The 24,236-nt window shown below is 40.3% G+C and overlaps 1 long non-coding RNA gene across 2 annotated transcripts in view; it reads right to left on the bottom strand.

The window, feature by feature from the left end:
• The window catches only part of LOC134153645 (uncharacterized), a 58,670-nt gene that overhangs the window by 4,701 nt on the left and 29,733 nt on the right, over nucleotides 1-24,236 (bottom strand). Inside the window, exon 6 of one of the 2 annotated variants that reach the window (XR_009961190.1) lies at nucleotides 6,615-7,023. The exons of the other annotated variant lie outside the window; for it this stretch is intronic. This is a non-coding gene — a long non-coding RNA (uncharacterized LOC134153645). Of the gene's footprint in view, nucleotides 1-6,614; nucleotides 7,024-24,236 lie in introns of those variants that run through there. 2 annotated transcript variants of the gene reach the window in all.

The following is a 24,236-nucleotide window of genomic DNA, read 5'->3' as shown; positions in this document are numbered from 1 at the left end:
CCAGACTTAGCATAAACATCCTCTAGTCCTCACATCTTCCAGTCCAAAGAGAACTGCTTTCAAAAGCTTACTTGACTACCATTTCTAATCAAAGCATATGAGTCCGTGTCAGAAAAGTCAAAGACCTTTGCAGAGTCTCTGGAACAAAAACAGCATTGATTTCACTGTTTTCCTCTTCAGCCTCAAGCTTCTCAGTCTTTCCTTTAGCAGCACCTTCAAGTGGGGCAGCCTTGACTGTCATCAGCTTGCAGGATCCCAGTTTGCCACTTAATTGTGTGGTATTCAGAGGTACTGAGCACCTGGAATTGCAGTGGAATTTAATGAGCGCCGTTGCTACTTCCTCACCTCTGAAAAGTCAGGCCCAGAAGACTTCTTTTGAAGATGTGAATTGCTATCCTCTACTCTGACTTTGTACATTATTTCTAAACAAGCATTTATCACTCCATATGGTCATAGCTTTTGCTTTTGAATGCTAAGTGTCCTGGTAAAAGCTGTCAATTTTAATCCAACTCATTCAATTTTAAAAGGGACAGGAATTATAATACTTCATAATTCCCTCTTAACTTCGTTCTACTCTATATCAGATATGAATTATTGACAGAATCACCCCAATCTGTCACATGTGATGAGGCATGGGATACCATGGGATAAATTAAATGGAGAACATAAGCGTAGAAGCATATGTCAGTGAATCTGAGAGAGAATTAATTTCCAATTCAGTGCATGAAACAAACAACAATGAAGAACATTATTAGGCTTTGTGACCTAATAGTAGTTCTAATACTGAAAGATTTGAATGAGGCATAACAGGGTAAACTAAAGACCCTTGTAAAAGTGTTTAAGAACACCCATACTCAAACATACACTTATATCCCAATAGCAAATATGATTTAAGGACCAGATTCTATGACTTCCAGTCATGCTGAATAGTACCTTCCCATCCATGAATGACTCCATTGAACCAATATGAATATTTGTGGAACAAGGTGCTATTCAGCTCAACTAAAGGAACCAGAATCCAGCCCAACATTAACAGTAAACAGGAAATTCTAGCAGCACACATCATAGTAATCAACATGAAAAAAGTGTGCATTCTCCAGCAGTTAGCATACTAAGATACGATAGCCATCCCTATACACCAGAAAACAACTACAGTATCCCCTATGGTGGTTAGCATATCATCTTCATTACATATTTGCATATAGGTATTGATTAGAGAGTATTAGAGCAAAAAGGGCTCCTGTGCTATGTATATACTACTGGATAGTGCCTGCCCCAAAAAGATCATGATCTAGTAGATTACCAAGATCAAATACATATAGGAGGAGGCCATGTGAAATGGTCATATGGTTAGTATCAGTATGGTTTGCAGGAAGCAAAATCTTCAAAATTTGTGCAGTGTCTAACCGCTCAAACTCCTACCTGTCAAATACCACCACATATTTTATGTGACAACCACCACTACAGCACTTTACAGGTGCTGTACCTCATATTACCAGATGATCAGTTGGGGAATCACCTGGCTTACGAGGTATCCCTCAGGCCTAGGCATTGCAAGTTTATGTTTAAAGACTTTTTGCATGTTGAAGTATTTCACAGTCATTGCCTGATTTGACTCTGGTAGGTGGCTGCCTAACTACTAGGCATTACAGTGTCAGACACACATTCAAGGACACAACACACTTGAAATTGTTAGGCATCAAATTACACTAAGAAAGAAACCAATAGCATAAATTACTGTAAAAGACAAAGAGATGGTTGATAGGTAAAAAAGAAATGAAAGCAAGAAAGAACATGAAAGCAAAAAGGTGTGAATCAGATTAAATTACAAGGGACAAAAGGGTCAAGCGTCCTTTCTCTCTCCAGTCAATCCTTCACTCTGAAAATAAAATATTAGCTCTATAGCCCACTGCTTCTTCTTGGAGTGACTTTGATGAGGGAGGAGATTTTTCACAGTAAAATTAGATGTGATTATAATGCTTTGAGAAAAAAAACATAGAAATGGAATGTATTCAAAAAAATACTATTAATATACAAAGGCTATTGAGGTCCTGGTGTATATATTAATTATAAATTATCATGGGTAATTTGGCTTGCATATTTTAAGAAGGGAAAAGAGAGAACATTGAAACTGGAAGAATATCTCTGAGCTACTGAATTTGTTCCTCTTCTTAGTTTACCTTAAGCTGACTAAGTGGCCTTAATTAACTAAGTGGTAATTAAGAACTTCAGAAAAAAGGTTGTAGTTATAGCTGTGGAGAGGAAAAGCTTATCAACAATTCAAGCAAGATATCTTCACACCCAAGAAAAGCCAGGGTCACTGAACTAGTTGCTGAAACAACAACAGGAACCAACAGTAAATGACAAAAGTAGAGGCAGTGAGCCAGCACACCTGAGATGTGAAAAAAATGACACTGCATACTCCATTGACTGTTAGGAGGAAAGCCAACAATACTGAAGAGTAATTTCATGAGTAAAATTAATTTTATTCCCATTTAAAATGGCAATTATTTCCTTAATGAAAGCAAAAAAAAAAAAAAAAAAAAATCCAAACATTCCAAAAATTTCCAAATAGTGAAATCTGCTTCTACCTTTTGCCAACAGACATGATAAGAATTGATAGACAGACAGACAACCATCCACATAAAGTTTTGTTATTTGACCATGGATGCTAGTAATATTACCTTCCACCAAATTGTAGTCAAAGCAGTGACTCCGATTACTCATGTAAATGATGTTGCAGATGTCCCACTAAGCCATTCAGGTCCCATTGCTGGGTCTCTATCCACCTGACATGCCTTTCAAAGCAATTGAAACTCCTTCCTGTAGAGTGAGATCCAGATAGTGGCCCACAGGCTTCCTGGAAAGCACATGTAGCTGGAAAATAAAGATGTGTGCAATGGTAGTAAAAGGCTATGCCGTGCTCTGAGGCACATGGCCGTTCTAGCTCTGCAGGTCTGTGTGCAGGACAATGTAATATCATACATCACATGTAGTACCAGACTGCAGACCACAACAGGGCATCCTCTTCCAACCAATCCCTCTCAAGTTTTAGATACTTTCTCCTTGAGGAAAATCACTGTGCTGTCCCAGACTTCCACTTCTTTAATAGGCTTCACTGCAGACACTTCAAATTTTTCTAAGGAGTGTGGTAGGGTATCCTTTTTTGTTCCAGTTCTTCAGACCAGAAAGGGAATTATGACATTCACCTTCAGCCACTGGGTTTCACAAGTACCAGAGCAAATGGACTCTGCACAATCCCCTGGCTGCTCCAAGGACATATACAGTTTAGCACGTGAGAGGGGCTCCCTTGCAAGTCCTCACAGAGCTGCTAGCAGCTTTGCCAGCCCCCCCCCCCCCCCCTTCTGTTCTTCAGTTATCTTCAACTCTATCTGGGCCTAAGAAACATTGTTCACTGGCTCACATACTACGGCTAGGTACTCAAAATCTCTGAGAGATTTCACTGTCTGGTCCTCAGCCACGTTGCCACACAAACTATACCATGAACCCTTTCTTCACAACACTTTCAACAGACTTAGAAGACCAAACTTTTTTATATTAAATGTTAAACTCCACTTATTACCTCTGTCAAAGCTCAGTCTACCAGAAGTCTAAACAGACAACAATTTAACTGATATCCCACTGAAGAGATCCATGAAGTTTCATCTGAATGGGTTTCCTCCATTCACTGCTGCTTCTTTTTCCTACCAACAGAGCCACTGAAAGTTATTAGAACTCCTACATGCTCTTCTGTGCTTGCTAAATTTCCTAATTTGGCTATATCTTTTCTCAGGATAGCCCTGTCTCTTTTTCACTAATCCAGGACAGACTTCATTTGAATGAGAAGGGGAAAAAATAATAAAAAAGCTCAGTAACTATGACCCCACCCTTTATTCGAATTTCTCAGCTCATAAAGCTGTGAACACATTTTTGAAAAGGTGACAACCTTTTAAAATTAGCTTTAATTTCTCTTCCGATACAGCAAAAATGACCTAAAGAATCCTTACCTCAGAACTAATTAAACTATACCTATTAATGAACTCTGCATGATACATACATCATGGGCTGCTGACTTTGCCCTATTTCTGATAAGGAGAATGATTACATGTTCTTTCTATGACTCTTCTCTAAATGCATCATATTACAAATAATAGGGTCATGAATTTCTGCTATATAAGTGGATATGAATCACAAGCATATAAGCAAAATGTCCAAACTGGTGTTATATACTCAACAAAAAGTGAGGTTGACCAACACAAGAAATTTACAATCCAAAATTTTAAAAATCTTTATTTACAGCAGAATGGTGACCATTTATTGTGCTTATACATGGTTAAGTACAGTTTTAGGTATACATTATGTGGATACAAAGTATTTATTACCAGATAAATGATCTGATCGCAATATTGTTCATTCATAATTTCACATAGACTAATTTATCAAAACAGGTAACACTAAGGTTGAAAAATACTGGACATCAAATAATGCGTGGTGCAAGTTTTCACCCTCATTGCCACTATATAATATCCAACCCATGATACTGTAAAAAATCTTAATGCAAGCCTTTATAGGAAGGAAAGGTGATTTTCATTAAAAAAAAAAAAAAAAAAAAAAAAGTAAAATGGTTTTCTCTCATTTGTGCTCTGATACTTATGCCTGCTAAGTCTCAAACACTACTAACATGAGTGTCCAGCAGTCACTCAGTAGGAGTTGTGGATCCAGCTGTCAAGCACCAGGGCACATGTAGCGAGATGGTCTCTCCAGACTCCTGGCAATGACACAGAGGACAAGGAACATGCTGAGTCCTGTCCATGCCTTCCAGGTTCTCCTTAGGCTTTGGCTGTGTCTTTTTGTACCTTGTAGGAGCTGACCAGAATCGGTTTCTCCAACCTGTACTGCTTGTCAGTCATCAGGTTTTACCTACTGTCCTTTGTCTCTCAATCTGGGTGGTGTCCTGGCAAGTAGCAAGCAGGAGCATGCTAGGATCTTAATGACATGCTAATTTAGGTGCCATCAACAAACACCCTTCTCCTGCTCTGACATTTTTTCCTTCTGGTGAGTCTGCTCCCAGACATTCCCATCCCTTCCCTCTGTCATTGTTCTTCTGATTCTCTACAGTATCAGTAATTACATACAAAGAGTTTGGGAAACAGCAGTCAGAAATAGAGTACCTGCCTTGTTCCTACCCAAGGGGTCTCTCTCCATAAGAGACTTATCTCTTTTTGCTTGCCTTGACCCATAGTCTAACAGAGCAGTTTTAAGCAATGTTAGGAGAAACTGGGAAAACACTAATATTGTCACTGCCTGATAAGGGTAAAGGAAGCTGGAAGCCTCAAGGTATGTCACGTGGTGGCCAGTCATCACTGAATTTACTCCAGAAAGCAGTGGTCCTGAGTATTTAGGAAAAGTGGAAACAAACTCCAGCAAGGTGGCCTTGAGAAGCTCTCAAGAAGGCAGAGGACCTATTTTAGGGTGAACCCTGGGAACTAGAGGAGTAGGAGTCACTTACTCTTTTGCTTTCCCAAAGTGTGATATAAAAGAGGTTTTCAGAGTCAGCTTCAATCAGCTGTGGACAGCTGTTTCCTCTGCAAAAAGCCTGGCTCCCACACTTTCACATCACATTCTGTAACTTGAATCTGTATTTAATTCATTTTTCCCTTCAGACTAAAGGATATTCAGCCATCTGTGGCATGGTTAGACCAGCTACCAGACTCCCTTCCCTGCCATGAATATTGACAATTCAATAAAGTCCAATTGACGACCTTCCTAAAAGGACCTAGATTAAGAATAATTAGCACACAATTGGGTAACACTCAGAATTCCAGTGATGTAGTGATGTGATCAAATTCAGCGTACCTTAGGGAAAATAGTCTGAGCAGCAGTACAAATAATGATCAGATTTATTTCAAGAAAAACATACAACAGACATTTTATATTTATATGCTCACATTCCTTATTAATTGAAGATTAGCCTTAGGGAAAAAAAAAAGTAGGCATTGTGAGGAAAATGAGGAATGCTTTAATTAATCATGGTTTGGAAAGTAAAGAAAACATTCATACAGTTGAGCATCAAGACAGACATGGATGATAATACCAAAGAAAGAGCTAAGTCACAGATAATACAGTATGTACAGAGAAACAGTATGGATGTACTTACTCAAAGTCTCCTGCATAGGCATTTGTGTGTGTGTGTGTGTGTGTGAGCAAACACACACACTATTAATCATGAATTTCTGTAGAGGGATCTAAGTAGGTAGGGAGGGAGGGAGACTGGCAAGAATAGATGCCTACATTACAGATCAGAAAGAAAAAAATAGCATCTGTAAGCCCATACTGCTATGTACCAATCATCTTTGTTAGAGCTGGCAGGTAGAAGCTGTGGAGAAATGAGGGAGAAGGTCTAACACATCCTGAATACATGTACTGAGAACAATTATCAAGGAAAGTAATGAAATCCTTTCATTACAGTGGAGATTTGCCTTGATGTGGGGTGAGAAGTGCCACCTTGAGTGTTAATACAGAGCTCGCTCTCCAGCCCCTAAGCATTTCCTCAATATCAAAGGACTACATCTTTGCTACATCCCAGCAGGGATGTGGGGGAGTTTAAACCTTATTTTACAGAGGGAGGCTGAGGCATCAGGAAGACTAAGAGACCTCCCTAAAGATGGAGTGTCAACCCATCAAACTGTCCATCCTACATTACGTTGCTACTTTACGACTTTCAACATTTAGCCCATACTGAACATTATTAATGCAATTTATTTCAAACAACATCAGCTCGCCATGATGATGTTCTCATTAAAATATATGGTCACAACAACGCATATACATCACAGGTGGCATGTACCTTCGAACAAAGAAACTCTGTTCTCACTGACAAATTCGCTTCGCTTCAGTAGCGGCAAGAGTCAAGCTAAAGTGGTAAGCAAGCTGTGAATCAGGCTGTGGCCCAGCAATATCTGGATGAATGTCCCTTGTTCTTCATGCTGTAGTAACTGGGGCCACTGAGGAAACACAGGAAATCTGCAAGAGAGATAATCCATCCCTTTTTGGCCATCGGGGAAGGCACAGGAGAGGGGCAGAGCGGCTCCATGTCTGAGCAGCAAGGTGGCTGTGCTGAGCAGGCTCCCCATGACACTCTGCTTTGTGCTGCACACATGAGACCATGAAGCTCTCAGGTCAATGGCTTGGGGTGAGGGGAAGCAGATGGGACTCTCTGGGGAAGACACAGCCTTAGATCAATTAAGAGACTTCAAAATTGAATCAAATCTCTTCTGTCCAAGACTGGAGATGGTAGAAGATCTTTGATCTTAGCCAACAATACCTCAAAAAAATTAGGAATCTGCAATGGGATAGATATGGTGGGATATCTCTCTGCCGGCTCAGCTCTGTGCAAGTGGCTGGACCAGATAATTTCGTAGAGAAGATTCCTTCTCACTTAAGTTATTCTATTATCCTAGATTTCATTCTCTAAAATGCAGAAAGCAGATCAAGAATTGAGCTAGTTTGGGGGGGGATTTGGGGAGGGTTTTTTTTTTTTTTTTTTTTTTTTTCCTGTGGTATAGCTTGTGGGGCTGGTATTTTTAGCATGGAACAGGCAGTAAATGTGTTTCAGATAAGGGAAAATATCTTCCAAGCAGATATGTCCAGTTGATTGAGATGAAAAGCAAGGACAACCTTGTCTCATAGAGGGGAAAAATAATGCATTCATTTCTGGGTAGCAATTAAAATAAGATTTTTTTATTATTTTAGTTAGGCTTTTTTCCTCTTCCAAAAAGTTCACTCAGCATTGTTTCTATTCCTAAGCAGACATGCTTACTGAAATCTGCCAACATAGTTCAGCCCAAATTTAGGTCAAAGAAGATTTATTTTATTTTTAATAATATCTTTTGTAGGTGAAAAGGATAACAATTTTGGTTCCATACTACCACAAATCTTCCATTTGTGATAGCTAATAAAATTTGAAAGATTAGATTACAGAAAAAGCAGCTCTAAATATGCTTCTACCTCTTCACGGGATGTTAATGACAGAATTACTAATGACCTCCCAAAACTTCTTACCCCAGAATTCCCACCAAAATGTTATTTTGCTGCAAAATTCATTATAAATATGTGTAGTGATGTATCTTCTTACCAGCCTAAGCGTATTACAAAGAGGAGTCACTAATTACAGATTTCATTTTCTACATACCATCAGTAAAGCCTCAAAACAATCTTTAGGTGGGACTTAACTGGTGCATGAATTCTTGGTGACGCTTCACCAGAGCCTGAGGGGCTCAGTTCTCGCAAACGCTGATTTGCAAAGGGTAACAGAGAATGTTAAAACTCAGGTAAAGCTAAAGCATGTATACTAAACTCACATGTGAACAGAAATAGAACAGGAGTGAAATAGAGAAGAAGTGGTCAGTAACACTATTACTGGTGGCCTGTAGATACCCATGACCTAGAAAGTACAGCACCATGTGAACGCTGTTTTAGCTCTTCGCACAAACCTGGCTCAGGCACAACTGGCTTGGATGTCTATGGGCGTACAGGAACACCTAGGACACAACTTGGACTAATCCTCTTACAAGTATTTGAGGGCTCACTCTACTCAAAAGCAGGTGCCTAGCGGCTAGTTTATCTACGAAATGTCCCTTTTTCAAGTAAGAAAATATATTCTCCCAGGTTTTGAAGCATGGGAAGAAATCCAGTTTCCAAACCTAGGAGAAAATATATTCACCACCCTGCCAACTGTGCAAAATCTAGCATCCTTGGTCCAGCATCCATTCAGCATCTGCAGGAAAGGGCTTTCCAGAGATGTAAAAGGAAGAATCCTAGTCTCACAGCAAGGTGAAGAATTCTTTTATCACAACCACTGTCTCATAGCCTTTAAGAAAGAGATTCATAAGTTTCTTTTAGGCAAGTAGCACAACAAAAGCAGGCCCATACAGGAGAACACATTCTCTTCTTTGAGTTTTGCTTTGAGGGAGCTTCAACTACAATTCAGAGTGCAAATTCTGCAACTTAATCCCAATTAGGCAGTTCAGAGAACTAATTTAAAACAATGATTTTTCATCCCCTGATCTTGAGTTACAAACCAACATTTAGTGACTAAGATTTCTGGCCTTACAGCCCCTAAGAGGGTCCCACTTCTCACTGCAGTTCAGAGCTAGGTTTGATACATGAGACTCACACAGAAAGCATAATAAGGTGGTACCTAGAATTTGCTGGCTTCTGTCTAGGATCGTCCCATAAATAATACACCACCTCAAACTTATGCCAGTAAAGCCTCATAAAAATACCATCCAGTTTTTCCTATATTTATCATTAAAATAAGGGAGGCATATTTATAAAGCTTCCTTCTCAGACTGTGTAGCTCCACCAAAAATACAAAGAAAAAAAAGAATAGGGCACTTCTTACAAAAACTTATAGTAGCTATTTTCAAAAGGGCTCTTTTACAGTTTTGGGGACTTTTTTCTGTGGTTTTAGGGCCATCCCCGCAAAAGGACATCCGATAAAGTGTCTGGATATATCTATCTCCATAATCTTTCAGATAAGTACGGGATGACCAGTGAATCTTTTCCCTTTTTCAAGGAACAGAAAAGGACAGTAGAAAAAACACAATTTCTTCCAGAAATTCTATGTGGAAAAAGATCTTCTGTTTTTAAAACAGAAGAGGGGATTTTTAGGAGAAGGGTGGAGATTTTTTAAGAACTATGTGCCTGTGCATATGTGCATTAACAATTCTTGTTTGTCTTGTCCATATGAGTATTTCTCTTGACTCAGGTGTATGAAATACCATAAACACTTAGAAATAGAAGTGATGAATTGATGTTAGGTGGACATATCACTGACAGATGTCTGTCTAACCCATTTTAAGGATTTAGAAAGCGGATTCCAGAAAATCCTTAGATATCTTGTTCCAGCTCTGTATGATCCCCACAGGCAGAGAGTTTCTTCTGCCTAGAATATCTCTTGCTTCAGTTTAATCCAACATTTCTTTTTTATACCACTTGTTGGACACAGAGAAGAGATACATTTCCTTTTTTATAATAATTTTGTTTATCTTAAGTCTACTATTCCTCTTTGGCCTCTGTTCTAGATAAACAAATTCAGCTAATTCAGCTTTTCTTCATAGAAGGTGCTTTCAAAGCCTTGTTTTCTAAGCCTGTTTCGGTCAGTGTTCTGACTGAAAAGCCATCTCATGCAGTTTTCCAAATTTTCTGTGTTTTAAAATACAGGTACTATCATGACCAAACACAGTTCAGGCCTCACTACACAGAGCAAAGTAAAATAGTCACCTTCTATTCACTCACAGTATTCCTTCTAACTCATTCTGTCATGGATTTTCCTCTTTATACATCTCCACATTTCTGTATTTCATTTTGTTTGTGCTCCATCCTAAGCCATTCTTCTCAAAACTGCTCCCAAACTAGTTGTTCTCTATTTAATATTGTGTTTGATTTTTCCGTCCTAAAAAGTAATACTTTGCACATGTCTTTATTGAATTTCATCTTACTGATTTCAAAGCATTTCTCCAATTTATCAAGTTCATTTGGAATTCAAATCCTGTTTTCCAGAGTGCTTGCAGCCCCTGTTCATTCAGTATCATCTGCAATTTTTATGAGTTTGCTACATATTCCATCATCAAAGCTGAAAGTGTTGAATAATACTGGACCTATGACAGACTTTTGTGGGATCTTTTTTGATATTTTTCCCCAATTTGACAACATCCACCACTGATAACTGCTTTACCAATAAGTCCAATTTTTCAAACAGTTTTATACCCATCACATAATAACTTAATCTAAACCATATTTCTCTGTTTTACTTATGAAAATGTCACGTGGATGTGCATCAAAAGCCTCACTAAAGTCAAGATCTACCTCATCTGCTGCTTTCCCCTTTTCCACTGGGCCAATTATCCTGTCAAAGAAGGAAATTAGATTGCTTTGATGTAATTTATTCTTGACAAACTCATGCTGGCTGTTTCTTATCACCTTATTTTCCTCTAGATGTTTACAAATTGATTGTTCAATAATTTGCTTCAGTATTGTTCACAGTATCAAAGTCAGGCTGACTAACCTATAATTCCCTGGGTCCCCTTTTCCAAGATAGGTAGGGTGTTTGCCTTCCTCCCATCCTCCAGGACCTCACCTATCCTCCATGACTGCTCAGAGATAATTGCTAATAGTTCAGGGATCACTTCGGCTAGTTTCCGAAGTACTCTAGGGTGAATTTCATCAGGCCCTGCTGACATGAACATATCCAACTTATCTGAATGTTCTTTAACCTGTAGTGGCCTGTGCACTTGCTCTTGTAATTTTAATAACTTTCTACATAGTGAGTACAGTTGTTACACTCTGCAGCAATATTCCTAATACTATAGTTTTAATTTACTTTGATTGGTAAAGCGGTTCTCTTCACTCCACAATGTCAATAAAGAAGAGTGATTGTATCCAGTAAAATGGCTTCTAGGCAGGAAGTAAAATGTTCCTAAATCTAAGCCCATGACATTTCAAAAAATGACTTCTCTTCTGCATCCGCAGACCATGCTCACTGTGAACAGTGAGTACTGAAGGGTTCTCTGTGCTCCCTCAAACCCTTGCAACTCCACAGCTGGTCTAATTGCAGCAGCTCAGACCTTCATCACTTGCCCTTTGCCTAGTCTGAGTGAAATCCAAACATCAGCCAATTCTCCACCTATTTTCCCAAACCTGAAAGTGTTTCCAAAACATGCAACCCATTTACATGACCCAGCTTTGAAGTAAATGCAGCAAAGTCAGCCAGCAGCAAATAAAACAAAATGCATTGACCTAGAGTTACAGATACAGTGCTATTCTGGTTCTCCTCCTCAAATGAGGTTTCTTAAAGTTAGCTAAGGCTGAACAATTACCTTTAGCTATTGTCCTTCCATTTTGCAAGCTCTGGTCGTGTTTACAAAGCAGTCCTTCTCTCTGTGTCTGAAACACACACTTGACATACTTGCTGTACCTGCAATTAGGGCAAGAGAAGCCCACTGTTCACATTTTCTCTTTTGTCTTTTCCACACAAGCATTTCTCACTGGGGACCTTAAAGATAAAATATTGATTTTTTTTTTCTTTTTACTTCTTTTTTTTTTTTCTAAATGGCTTGTTCTTTTTTATTATGTTATCCTTGTGGTTTTAATTTCTTACTGCCTACTTTGATGTAGCAACCTAAAGACAGCCAGAGATGAAGTTCTAACCCTAAGGCCTTGAAACAAAAAATACAGCATCTTCTCTCTGTCCCTCAGAAACAAGAATAAAATGGCTTAGTTGAAAGAAATCTGTAGCAAGGAGGGTGTGAAGAAACCTTTCAATTTCCTTACCTGTCGATTAACACAAAGGCAGTTCCTTGACCGCTGGAATGGCCTTTCTCACAAGCAAGAATCCATCTTTCAGACTATCATAGGCTAGCCTGTTCTCCAGATTCTGATCCCAAAGTGAGCTTTGTACAAGTGCATACCATGAGTATGAGGTGAAGCCCTGGTAGAGTCATCGGGAAGCTATGTGAGTGCAAGATCATCACAGGTCCGGGCTCAGCAGCAGCAAATGAAAGAACTTTGAGTAGTTCTTTTTAGCAACCATTCTTTGCAAGCATTCAAATGTTTCATCCATGACATGACTAGGCATTGCCTGAAAAGCCATATTCTCCTGTTTTATACTAAAGGAAAATAACACCAAGTTAAAGTGTTCTGACTGAAAAATATTTAAAAATACTTAATTGTAAGAAAGAAATGGGGAAAGAAATGCTTCTAGGGTCAAAAACTGCAGAAATAAACCTCCAGTAGGCTTTATCAGTGCTTCAACCAGAATTTATAGAGTGATTCAGACTCACCTCTGATGGTCTCTGGTCCACCCATGTGCAGCAGGGCCAGCCTGAGCTGGGGTTCTCACTGAGGGTGGAGATCCTACAGCCCCTCTGGGCAATCTATTGGGCCACTGCCCTGGGGAGCCAAGGTGCCTTCTTTGCTGTTGGTACTGTGGGCCCTGCATCCTATCAGCATGTACCTCCAGGCATAGCCTGGAGTGTCTCCCCTCACCCTGCCGCCATGGTGACAGTCCTGAGCGCCTACTCATCTGGTCCCCACATCGTTCTCCTCCCACATCAGGCGCTTCAGGCCCCTTGCAATGCCAGGAGCATTGCTGAACTTCATGAGGTTCCTGTCAGCCCATTATTTCAGTCACTATTTACTGTGAGGTTAACAAGTATTCCATCCAGTGTATATGAGGGTACTCATAATACCCAGTTTACAGCTAAAGACCCTACTTCTGCACTGAGATTGGCCAGTAAAGATCCAACAGAGGTACTGACATCCAAGCAGAGAGGGACCTGAAACAGATAGTCCATAAAAAGACTACAAGGTGGAAAATGGGCAGGATAATTGGGGCAATGACAGCGGATGATACAGAGACACATGAAGAACTAGTATGCAACATAATGTCGTTAAGCTGTCATAGATTTAGTCCTTCCAGTCCATGACATGACACCACAAGAGCACTAGTTGCCACTTTTATGATGCTAAACTTTTCTCTTATGCCTAAAATGATCCATCCAGACTAAGGATGACGTCTGCAAATAAGAAGACGTGGAAGAGCACTCACTAAGAGGTTGTAATGCTGTAGAGAGAGGCCTCATTTTTCTTAACTGCCAGTTACTTCTATTCCAAAAAGGAATGAAACAAAAAAATGTTAACTGGAGCCAAAAATCACAGACATAAACCAACAATAAGATTTGAAGATGCTTTTTCATGAAGTAAAAATGATATGGGAAAGAGCAGAAGAATATATTCATATCTGGCTGGATCCATATCTAAGGTTCCTTTGCATTATGAGGAGTGAGGGTTAGAACCTGAGCACAGCTCCAGCAGGACAGAGAAATGAGGAAAATTAAGGAAATTGTGTTCAACTTCAGAAAAGATTAGCGATAAATAGAATGATTTATGAGGTCTAAAAGCAGAGATATCATATTTACTGCAACACATAGAAACACGTAATAATTAGGCAAAAATATGTCTTGTCATAAACACAGACAACCTGCTTCTTAGCATTTGTTGCAGGAGTAGGCGTCCATTAATTCACCTGGAATAAAAGCATGAGCAATTCACAGCCCTTAAAATTGTTCTCGCTATCTGCTTTCTTTGACCAGAGCGGGCTGAGTGTTTTCTGAAACAATGGGACTGTACACAGAAAGACACTTCTGCTCTTCGTTTATAGGCACTTGTACCTCACCTTATTTCCTGTACCTCCTAGTGTCCTCTGAGAAAGACAAAGACTGAAAGGAAGCTAAAAATAGAGCCCCACAGCAGGTGTGTCCTATGTTATTAGCAGACTCACCTCTGATGGTCTCTGGTCCACCCATGTGCAGCAGGGCCAGCCTGAGCTGGGGTTCTCACTGAGGGTGGAGATCCTACAGCCCCTCTGGGCAATCTATTGGGCCACTGCCCTGGGGAGCCAAGGTGCCTTCTTTGCTGTTGGTACTGTGGGCCCTGCATCCTATCAGCATGTACATCCAGGCATAGCCTGGAGTGTCTCCCCTCACCCTGCCACCATGGTGACAGTCCTGAGCACCTACTCATCTGGTCCCCACATCGTTGCAACCAACATCAGTATGTTGCCAAGCTTTGATTTGATTACAGAACTGAAGTTATGCTCTTCTCTTGTGGATCACGATTCACCAAAAAAATTGGTCATCAGTGCATGCTGATCAATACCTTTTTCTTCAATAATGTAGAAGAAGGTGGCAAGGAGAAGGGAAGTTGCTATGTCTGACTCTTAAACATATTTGCCTGAAGAATAGCTTAACAATAAGCCCCTTCTTGCAAAAATGATGCAAGTTAGGCTGCTGTTTTCCTATTACAGTAATAGTCCCTAAGAAGAGCTGCGATGGAGCGCACCGATCAAGCGGTAGCACAGCAGGGAGACGAAAGGTCTGTTCACTGGCTGCAGAGACAAACTTCAGGTAGGAGAGCTAGGGCTTTGTTTCTAGTGCTCAGGTCATCACTATGTTCCTGCAACTCACCTTTCAAACTGAAAACTTCGAGAGATTTTATGAAATCATATGTTGTAGGTCCGATGCAAGAAGATTCTTCTCTTTAAACTGGGCTGAGGTGAGACCTATACGTTCTCCCCCTGGTGATACCAGATGCATCTTAGCTCCTAATTTACCTGAGTTTCAATTCAACCTTATTTCAACTACTGCACTATCTCTGAGCAGGCAGGTTTTGCTGTTTCCTTAACTCCTTTATTTTGCTTAAGGACAACAATTGAAAGCCTGATGAAGCTATCTTTGTGCAGCTACAGGCCAGTTAGTGGGTAGTTTTCTTCCAACATATATTTCAGGGTATATTTTTCAATGTATTCTGGTATGTTTTTCAATGCATTCTTTATTCGTGGTTTGGAATCTGTCCAGGAATCGGCGGAGGTAGTAGGATAGGCAGAGGAAGTATGGACAAGCAAAGGTCTTGTTTGCTGTCCACTTCTGAAGGACTGACTGTGACAGCAAGAGAGGACTGTAGGTCAGGAATGTGCACTTCATCTAGAAATATTATATGAGTAATAGAATAATTCTAAGTTTATTCCAGAGAATCCAAACACAAAATCTGGCCTGAAGAATTTAATGACTGGCTGGAGAACTGACTTAACTCTTTCCTCCAGTTCCTCTGATGCTGGCAAGGAGCAGTCTTTCTTTGGTCCTGAGGAATGCAAGCTTGGCAGGCCAGATGGTGACATAACTTTTCTCAAGTAAGGAGCTAGCAAAAATGGCCACTCCCTCTCTCTGTGTGGCATGGTTGTCCCTTGCCAGTAATGTCAGCGCAACACCAGGCTTTTCCCTCCTCTGCCTTCATGTTCTTTTAGCAGTCTTCAAGCTCATTGTTTCACTCTTTTAACCAAGCAGATGATCTGTGTTAGACAGCCAATGAAATACATTTATCAGCAATCTGAAAAAGGCAACTGGGGCTCAGTCAGACTCTTTTTTTACTTGTTTGGGTTATTTTTCAATGGTACAGCCAGAGTTTTGGAGGCAGCTGGTCAGATCCCCAGCTGATGTAAATCATCACTGCTTTGCTGGCTCTAACAAGCTGTGCTACTTCTGGTCAGGCCCTTACTGCTGTAATTAAGCTGGTAGAGAAACATCAGCAGAAGATCTGTGCTCCCTATGACTATGTGAACGCTAAATAATATCTATCTGGTTTCCCTCCATTGGAGTCAGGATAATGTTACTTTCTCGAGGTGTCATCATGAACAAGGATAAGCTGAAGGGACTTTTAAAATGCTGTCTGAACCAGAGCGAAACAGTGTTTGAAACAAAGGAGATCTGTTTGAGAGTGACAAACTGCGTCTGTAAAATGCAAGGCTGCACTTGTGCACTCAGCTGTTCTGAGGACATGCAAAGGGCAGGCTATATTTGCATACAATTTAAATATGTTGCTGGCATGTAAACACTCCTTTTTTGAACTACATTTAGGTAAGGGAAATCAAATGTGAAAACAATGAGAACTAGTTTTGATGTCTTTCCCTTCCTCTCAGCTCCTCTTCTGTTTCTCAGTCAGACACATTGTTCACACTGAAATGTTAATTCCCAAAGAAGTGTAGATGAACAATATATGCATCCCCTTTGTTATATTTATTTATTTATATATGCCTTAGGATACCATTGCATTTTTCACACGTGTAGTAATAATAATGCCTGTGTCCTGCTCTGACTCCAACTCAGGTAGTTATATCCTGCCTTGCTAATGATCTCCCTAGAGTTTCACTTGGATGTAGGTTTTCTTCCTTAACTTTCAGTCCAAAACAGTCTTTCTTCCTGTGATGCAAAGCTAGTACCTACAACATATCATTTGAGCACTGCCAACAGAAGATTAGGTTTGTATGTTCTCTACTTTTTTAAAAACCTCATAGTGCCAATAAACCTGTGAGGGAATTTCTGAGTAAAGTGACTTATTTGTAAAGACAGACCTCCAAATTTGCATTTGATTTCAGTGTAAAGTCTTCCCCATCTGCACCTAGGAAAGTTAATCCCAGGAGGAAAAGGACGCAGGAACAAAACTTCTTCATCATACATAGACAAAAAAACCTCTTCCCCTCAGAGCTACACCATAAAGATCAGATTAGCTCCCGAGAGGCATCTTCAGACACCGCAAAAGAATGATAAACTTTAAAACCAAGTATTAGTTTCTCTTGAAGACAATGCCATGTGTTTTCCCCCCTCTCCGCTGCTCCTTTCCCCTATTGCTGATTCTCTGGCACAAGTCCACTCTAATCAGGTCTGGGGTGGTAAAGTCTGCTAAGCAGACTTTGCACAACTTGTGCTTTGGGGCTGCTAAATAAAGAGGGAAGTGTTTGGCTTCCCATAGTCATTTCCATGGCTCTGAGGTTCCTGACATACTAAGGTGAGCTTATTGCCTGTTGATCAGCGACGTTCCCTTCCTTGGCTAAACGGACCATGTATGCAGCCTCCTTTCATGCAATGCCTTGGACTGATCTCAAGTTCGAATGATTTTACAGGACCTTCAGAAGGTCAAAATTCCTTGCATTTATTTAAACACATACAGGGCCTGATAGAAAGCTCTCCTGTGGCAAAGGGAAATGTTTCTAGATTCCATCCTATGGAGCAAAGGAAAAAGAATGATTCTATTCACCTGCGATTGGTATCACTAGCTACTGTAATTCCCTACCACAGGGTGAAGATAAATGCAGACTTGGAACACAAGTTCCTGGAGGCTACTGTCTTGTCTGTGTTACACTGGAAGCCAGATAATATTGGCCTTGCAGTCCTTAATGCTACTCCACATTACCTTTTAACCCTCATTCCCCTTTGACAACGTCTCCTGGGAGAAAACAAAAAAGCAAGTTACAAGTGGTGTGTGACAAACAGCAACAGATAACCCAGCCAAGAATTCTTTAAAGAAAAAATGGATAAAAAGGTGGAAGTGAGCTGGATAATGTCCAGGTGTTCCTTTCTACCCTGTCACATGGTAGAGACAAATCTGCAAGCCAAGGCATTAGAGAGCAAGAAAGAAAATGTTTTAATGAGACCCGTGGTTGTATTCCCACTTGTGGAGGCCACTTGCCCCTCATTTGCAGTTTTTCTGTAACAATAATGCCTTCATGGCTATAAACAATGCTTTGGCTATTTTAACAGGAAAAAGCACACTGAATTTTGTTCAAAACTGTATATTATAAGGAAATTTGTCAAATAGAAATTTTGAGGATGGAAGAAAGAAATCAGCTTTTTCAACCACTTCCAAAAATAACATTATAAAATTAGTAGACTGACCTCAGTATTTATTGCGTATATGGACAGCTTCCATGGATTAGGAAGAAAATGCTCTGTCTTGTGTCACAGTTTGACACAACTGCCTAATTGCATTGTGGAGATTTTGCCCTCCACATATTCATTTGCTGTTAGACTCTATAAGAATCAGAATGAAAACAACTGGTGCACTGATCTAGCATGGCTACACTATGCCTGCAAGTTTTTATAAGATACTGAACTTTGCAGAGAACTGGGATTTTAAAGCTCACCCCAAGTGTCACTTCCCTCTTCCTAAGCACTGAGAACCTACCAAATAACAAAGACTTCTTCTGAAAGCTATGACCAGCATGGTAACTAACCACAATGAGTTCAGACTGAGGAAAGGAAATGGGGACTCTTCCTACACACAGAGACAATTTGACAGATAATTACTCCTGTGAGTCATTCATGAAATAGACTTCCTCTGATAAGAAGCAAATTTCCATCCTTCTTGCTTTTGTTCCTTCCTTAGGTTCATCACTGAGACTGCTGCAGAGTGTGTGTGTGTTGGGGGGGAGTGACAGGAAATGCTCTGTGGTCACCAGCTGGTTGAGCAAATAGGCAGAGGCTTAGACTTTTAGGCTCACAGGTGTTCAATAAGCAGCATGAAATGTTTTAAAAAGAGAGTTTCTGACCTCTCTAGAATTACCAGACCTTTGTCAAAAAGCAGTGACAGGAAACTAGTTTGTCCTCCAGCATGCTTGGTATTGGTTTTGTTTCCACAGTAGGATAATTGACAGCTTCAGGACCTGCATTATTCTGATCAAGACACATATGATATTTCTCTGCATTTTTGCGTTAATGCTGTCTCATTCATTTGGTAGCTTTAGTGGTAAAGATGTAATACATGAAACCTTAAATATGTTTGATTTAACACAATCATACTCTACTCTAGATATACTAGAAACTATGACTGTCTCAAACCTTGTCTCATGGTGAACTCCAGGAAATTGTCCTTAAAGACCATAAAACAATTCCTGTTGTATTCACAGGCTGTGTGATTCAGATCCATGAGAATAAGTTGCAAAGTTTTAATAGCATACAGTAATTGTTCCTCAGATTCCAACGATTCTGAAATTCTGGCTGTTATCACAGTTGCTACACTCAGCTCCAACCAGGAGAGTCAGGTAAGGGGAAAGGTTGTAACAGCCTTCAGTTACTGCTTTGCTCACATGTTCTCCAGTTCTCAGTCACTGGTCCCTCAGTAAGAAGCAAGCACCAATCAGCAAGGATGAGCATGATGTAAGGAATGCAAAGCACTTAATAAAAGGAAGATGAGCGTCTCTGAAGTGCAGAAAGACACTAACATTTGATTATCCAGGAAGACACTCAAGGGAGAAATTCATGACCACAGAAGATAGTTTCCAAATTAAATACGGTACGATGCAAGAATTCAAAACCAGATGCAAACTGTGTAAAATAGATTTTTCCAAAAGAGCATCAAATTGTGAATTTAACACTAAACTGCAGTGGGGTCTGACTCTCCATTAATTGGAGCTTTCTTCAGCCATTTACACCCAAGCAAAACATGTCACAGCTACCATCAATTAGAGCAATGTCTGCTTCCCATTGCGGTAGAAGTAAAGAGAAAGATATCAGCAAATAAGGTGCAGAGAAAAGGAAGAAAGTCAGACCAGTTCTATTCTTCCCACATTGCAGCAAAAACACAAGGTTACAGAGAGGAACAAAAATTGTTTAAAGGTCTATAATAAACCCTGAGCGAAAAATGAAATCTGATGGGACTGTTCAGTACATTTACTCCACACAGTCGCTTGAGGTTGATTCAAGCACTGCAGACAGCAAGACATACAGCTTTAGAGCAAGGCTACTGTCTCGCTAGGCAAGTCCTTCAAATCACTGTACTGCTCTTTCTGACTCAACTGCAAGAGGCAGAGATTACGGTTAGAGATGAGAGCTACCCAGACAATCACAGACGTTATTCACATCATCAAATATTTAGTCTGTGAATTGAAAGCCCACCAAACTCACCGCGAGCCTTCGCATTGGTTTTGGGGGGGGGGGGAGGGAGGTTGGATCTGCTGGTAATCCAGCAAGTTTTAGGATGGGATTTCCTCTCTTCAGGTACACTCTTAAGCAGATACCTTTTTCATTCCTTTATAGACGAATAGAAGAACATCAGTCAGATTTGCTGGGGGAAGGGGCAGGGGGATAGAATATATTTCCTGAAACTGTTTAAGTAATATACTAAAATCATTCACTTTATTTATAGTATATACAGCAGCTGCCAGTGTTACCTGCCATCACTGCTGGTGATCTCTACTATAAAAACTCAGTGGGGGCAGCCCTTGCCCCAGCGTCATTCTGGATCCTCCCAGCATGAAAGAAGAGAGAAAAACTGCTTCATTTCATGTTGATGTTTAGAGTGAGCTGCATAACATTATCTTTATGTCCTAGTTCCTGAGAGTGGAACAAACTGAAGCGACTCAAAACAGCTTTTTGACCAAAACAAGTTTACACCTCATTCTGTGCCAGCTGGGGCTGCTGGATCCCCTTTCTACTCACTCCATGCCCACTTCTCCATTATCATCCTAGCAGCTGCAACACTGCTAAGTAAATATGGAGCAGAGATATAGTCTTCACCCCCCTTGCACAGCTCCACTGGAAATTGAGTATAATCTGGTGTTTCCAGATGATGTTATCTGAGTTCTGTTTTATTGTGTGAGGAACCTCAGTTTAGACACATGACAGAATATGACTAACGCTGAGGCAGAGAGTGAGCAGGCTTTGTCAACAAAACCATATAAACAACCACATTTACAAGTACACTCTGTGTTTGCGTGTGTGCATGTGTGCGTATCAGAAAATACCTGCTGTGACTGCATGCTGCTGTTTCTTTCACCAACTAACCCAGAAGAAATAATTATGAGACAAGATGGAAGAAAAAATTGAAAAACTTTTCACAAGATAGTAATGTTTCAGTTTTAGGAAATAACTTTCAAGTACTTTCCGGTATCAGTGTTGCAGGCACCCTGCAGCCTAATCTAATCCCCTTTTGCAGCCAACAGATCTCTGTCTATTCATTTCAATCAGCCTAATCCAGGGCCCATATATGTGGCTGATCAACGTTATCTTTAATCCCACTAGCTGATGGTTTTATTTGCAGATTCAAAAAGAAAAGTCAAATGGACTAAAGTAGTATCAGTGTGGCATTTTCAATCTAGCCTTCAAAGTAGGACCTAGTAGACATGAATGCATGTGAAACAGGTGACAGAGCTGCTTCTGAACCTGCAGAAGGACACAACACCGCACCTCTGAGATTGCAGGTCTGCTAACCTCAACCCCAGGAAAATTACGCAGGTGTCGCGCTGGGGAGCACAACCAGCATCGCCACTTCCAGAAACACACGTCTCCACAGAGCGTATTGAAGCACGGGCAGATAAGCCAAATGGGGGTTACAAAGAGGCCCCACCTTCAGGGGCGAGGGGAAAGGATGAGATCCGAGCGTGTGTCGGTGTCCAACAACAGCTGAACTGAGCAGGAGCGTCGGGGTGCAAAAAATGTCAAGCAACGCTAGAGGGCAAATAGGGGAGGAGTCAGAAGAGAAGAAAAGTCGTTTGCTGCAGTACGTGAGCTACGTTATTCCTACAAATAGTTCAGCTAGACATCCCACCAGGGCAGCAGTACAGGCAGACACGAACCTTTGCATTATAAGCAGAACATGGTGTACTTGGGACGAGTTAATGCTTTCCACTGCAGCTAAAGCAGCTTGTCCAGGAAAAGCCTATCAATTTAATCCTGCCTAGAGAGCTCCAGGGCTGTCATTTCCCACCTGTGCGACAGAACTACTTGTGTATATTCATGAACAGTGGTCTTATTACTAAGAATACACCTAATGTGTATTTCAGTGTAACAGGAGACAAGTTACAACAACCCTATTAAAAGAAATCATGGAGATCAGAGAATTGACGCATTCTTTTTAAAGGCAGCCACACTTACATTTGATTGCACAACTAGAGACAAGTTTGTTATGCACCTCATCTTTCATGAATGCTCATATTTACTAGTTTAAAACATAAGATGAAAGGAAGCCAGCTGTATTTTGGTAAAGGAATAGGGGGCAATATCAAGCAATAAACTAGGCATATTTATAGGTATAAACAGGTCTAGAAAAAGAAGATTTAGATATAATAAAAACTCATTGCCAAGGGGCAAACTCTGTGAGACCTGAAAGCAAAAAGTACCCAAGAACTTATAACATCAAAACTATTAATTATAAGATCTTATCAGGCAAATGAAAAATGAGCAACAAATAAGTACATTGAAGAAAAGAACAGCCATATTAATATTTTGATCACTGGCACAGAATGAGTGTTTTACAATGGAACATCACACAACGGATTAGGTAATTATTTGTAAATGCTGATCATTTTGACAGTAAATATTATTTAGCTGGTCCATACTAGGGAAGACATGCTGCTGTTCAGTGAATCTTATGATTTTGGAAAAGTGAGATAATGCACCAGGATTCATTTACAGGGAACACTTCATTGATAGTAGCAGATTAGGGTCACACATTCAGGTGATATAATACTTTCAGAATTTTAAAAGAGAATAGAACTTGAAAGTCAAAGAAGCATCATTGGTTGTTACCACATGTAGGAAGGTTTAGTAGAAATGGTTTAAAGACTCAAAAGCAAATTATATAAGGCCATTAAGTGGCCTTTTTTTCTTAAGAAAAAGAAGACAGACATAATAGAAAAGGAACACAGACTGAAGCATGTTAATGTCAGCAATAGAGACAGCCTGGGAAACTATTTTAAGAGATCAAGTGGAAAAATATTTAGAAAAGCATGAGTTGATTAAGAACAGGCAGTGTGAATATCTAGAAAAGGAGATCAAGTCTTCTTTGTTGGAATTCACTAGAAGTACCACCCAGGTCCATCATGGCCTATTTGCAACAGCTGTGAGGTCTGCTCTCATCTCCACAGAAACTCATGCACACTCTAAACCAGCTCATAACTTTTTCCTACGAGCAGAGCAAAGACTTCCCAGCTCTTGTAGGAAGAAAATCACACACTGAAGAGCTTGATTCTGTGGCTAGAAAATCCTTTCTGAATTAAACCCAGAGAGCAAGAAGAATCTACCTCGAAATGCTTTAATGCTCTTTGATGCACAGCCGGAGATCATTCTCTTCTTCAGATTTCTAGCACATTTAGTTCTAGTGTGTTCAGTTCTGCATTTTTCACATAAGTGGTCCTTGTAAATGAAGGGAAGACTGTAACTACTGCTGTTCAGGCAGGCGCTAGTATGACTGCAGAAGCAGCATATCTGGCTTGTAGGGAAAAATCATGTATGCTTCATTTGCCTGCTAACAAACATGCAAGGAGCCCGATAGGTAAGAAGTACAGCTATAGCATCCTTCTCAAATGACAGTGAGCTCTGCTATAGCTCATGCAAATCAGTGCAGCTCCATTTATTTTAATCCAGTTGTGCCCAGGCAGGGAACAAGGACATGACAAGCAACTGGCACAGGTAGACTGAAATCATGAACTTGGGAAAGTAACATCAGCTGCAGACCTTGTTTGGTGAGGAAACCAGGATAATGCTACCTGAGTCATTTAAAATCTTACAAAAGAACTTCCTAGCAGACTCCAATGTCCATAGCCAGAAGCTGTTCAAAAATGATAAGACTTTGCAAAAAGAAAAAAGAAATTCAGAAAAGTTTGTCCTTTCTGCTAACAGGACACTGGCAAGAGATGAGTCTCTGCTTAGCTTTGGGAGCCAGCAGAAGGAATCTTCTCCACAGTCCAGGTACTGCTGCTCAGTAGATCTTTTTTCCTCTTCTCAAGTACAGGCCTGACTCAAGGTCCAGCAGTGATGGTTGCACCAGTCTAGAAGAAGACAGTACAGTAGGAGTGGTACAGCAGAAACTGGCCATTCATGGGCTACCGTGGATGCTTGAATGGGGAC

Source organism: Rhea pennata, chromosome Z, assembly GCF_028389875.1.
Source record: "Rhea pennata isolate bPtePen1 chromosome Z, bPtePen1.pri, whole genome shotgun sequence".
NCBI classification, from domain to species: domain Eukaryota; kingdom Metazoa; phylum Chordata; class Aves; order Rheiformes; family Rheidae; genus Rhea; species Rhea pennata.
Note: the sequence above shows the minus strand (reverse complement) of the source record. Positions and strands in the feature narration are given on the sequence as shown.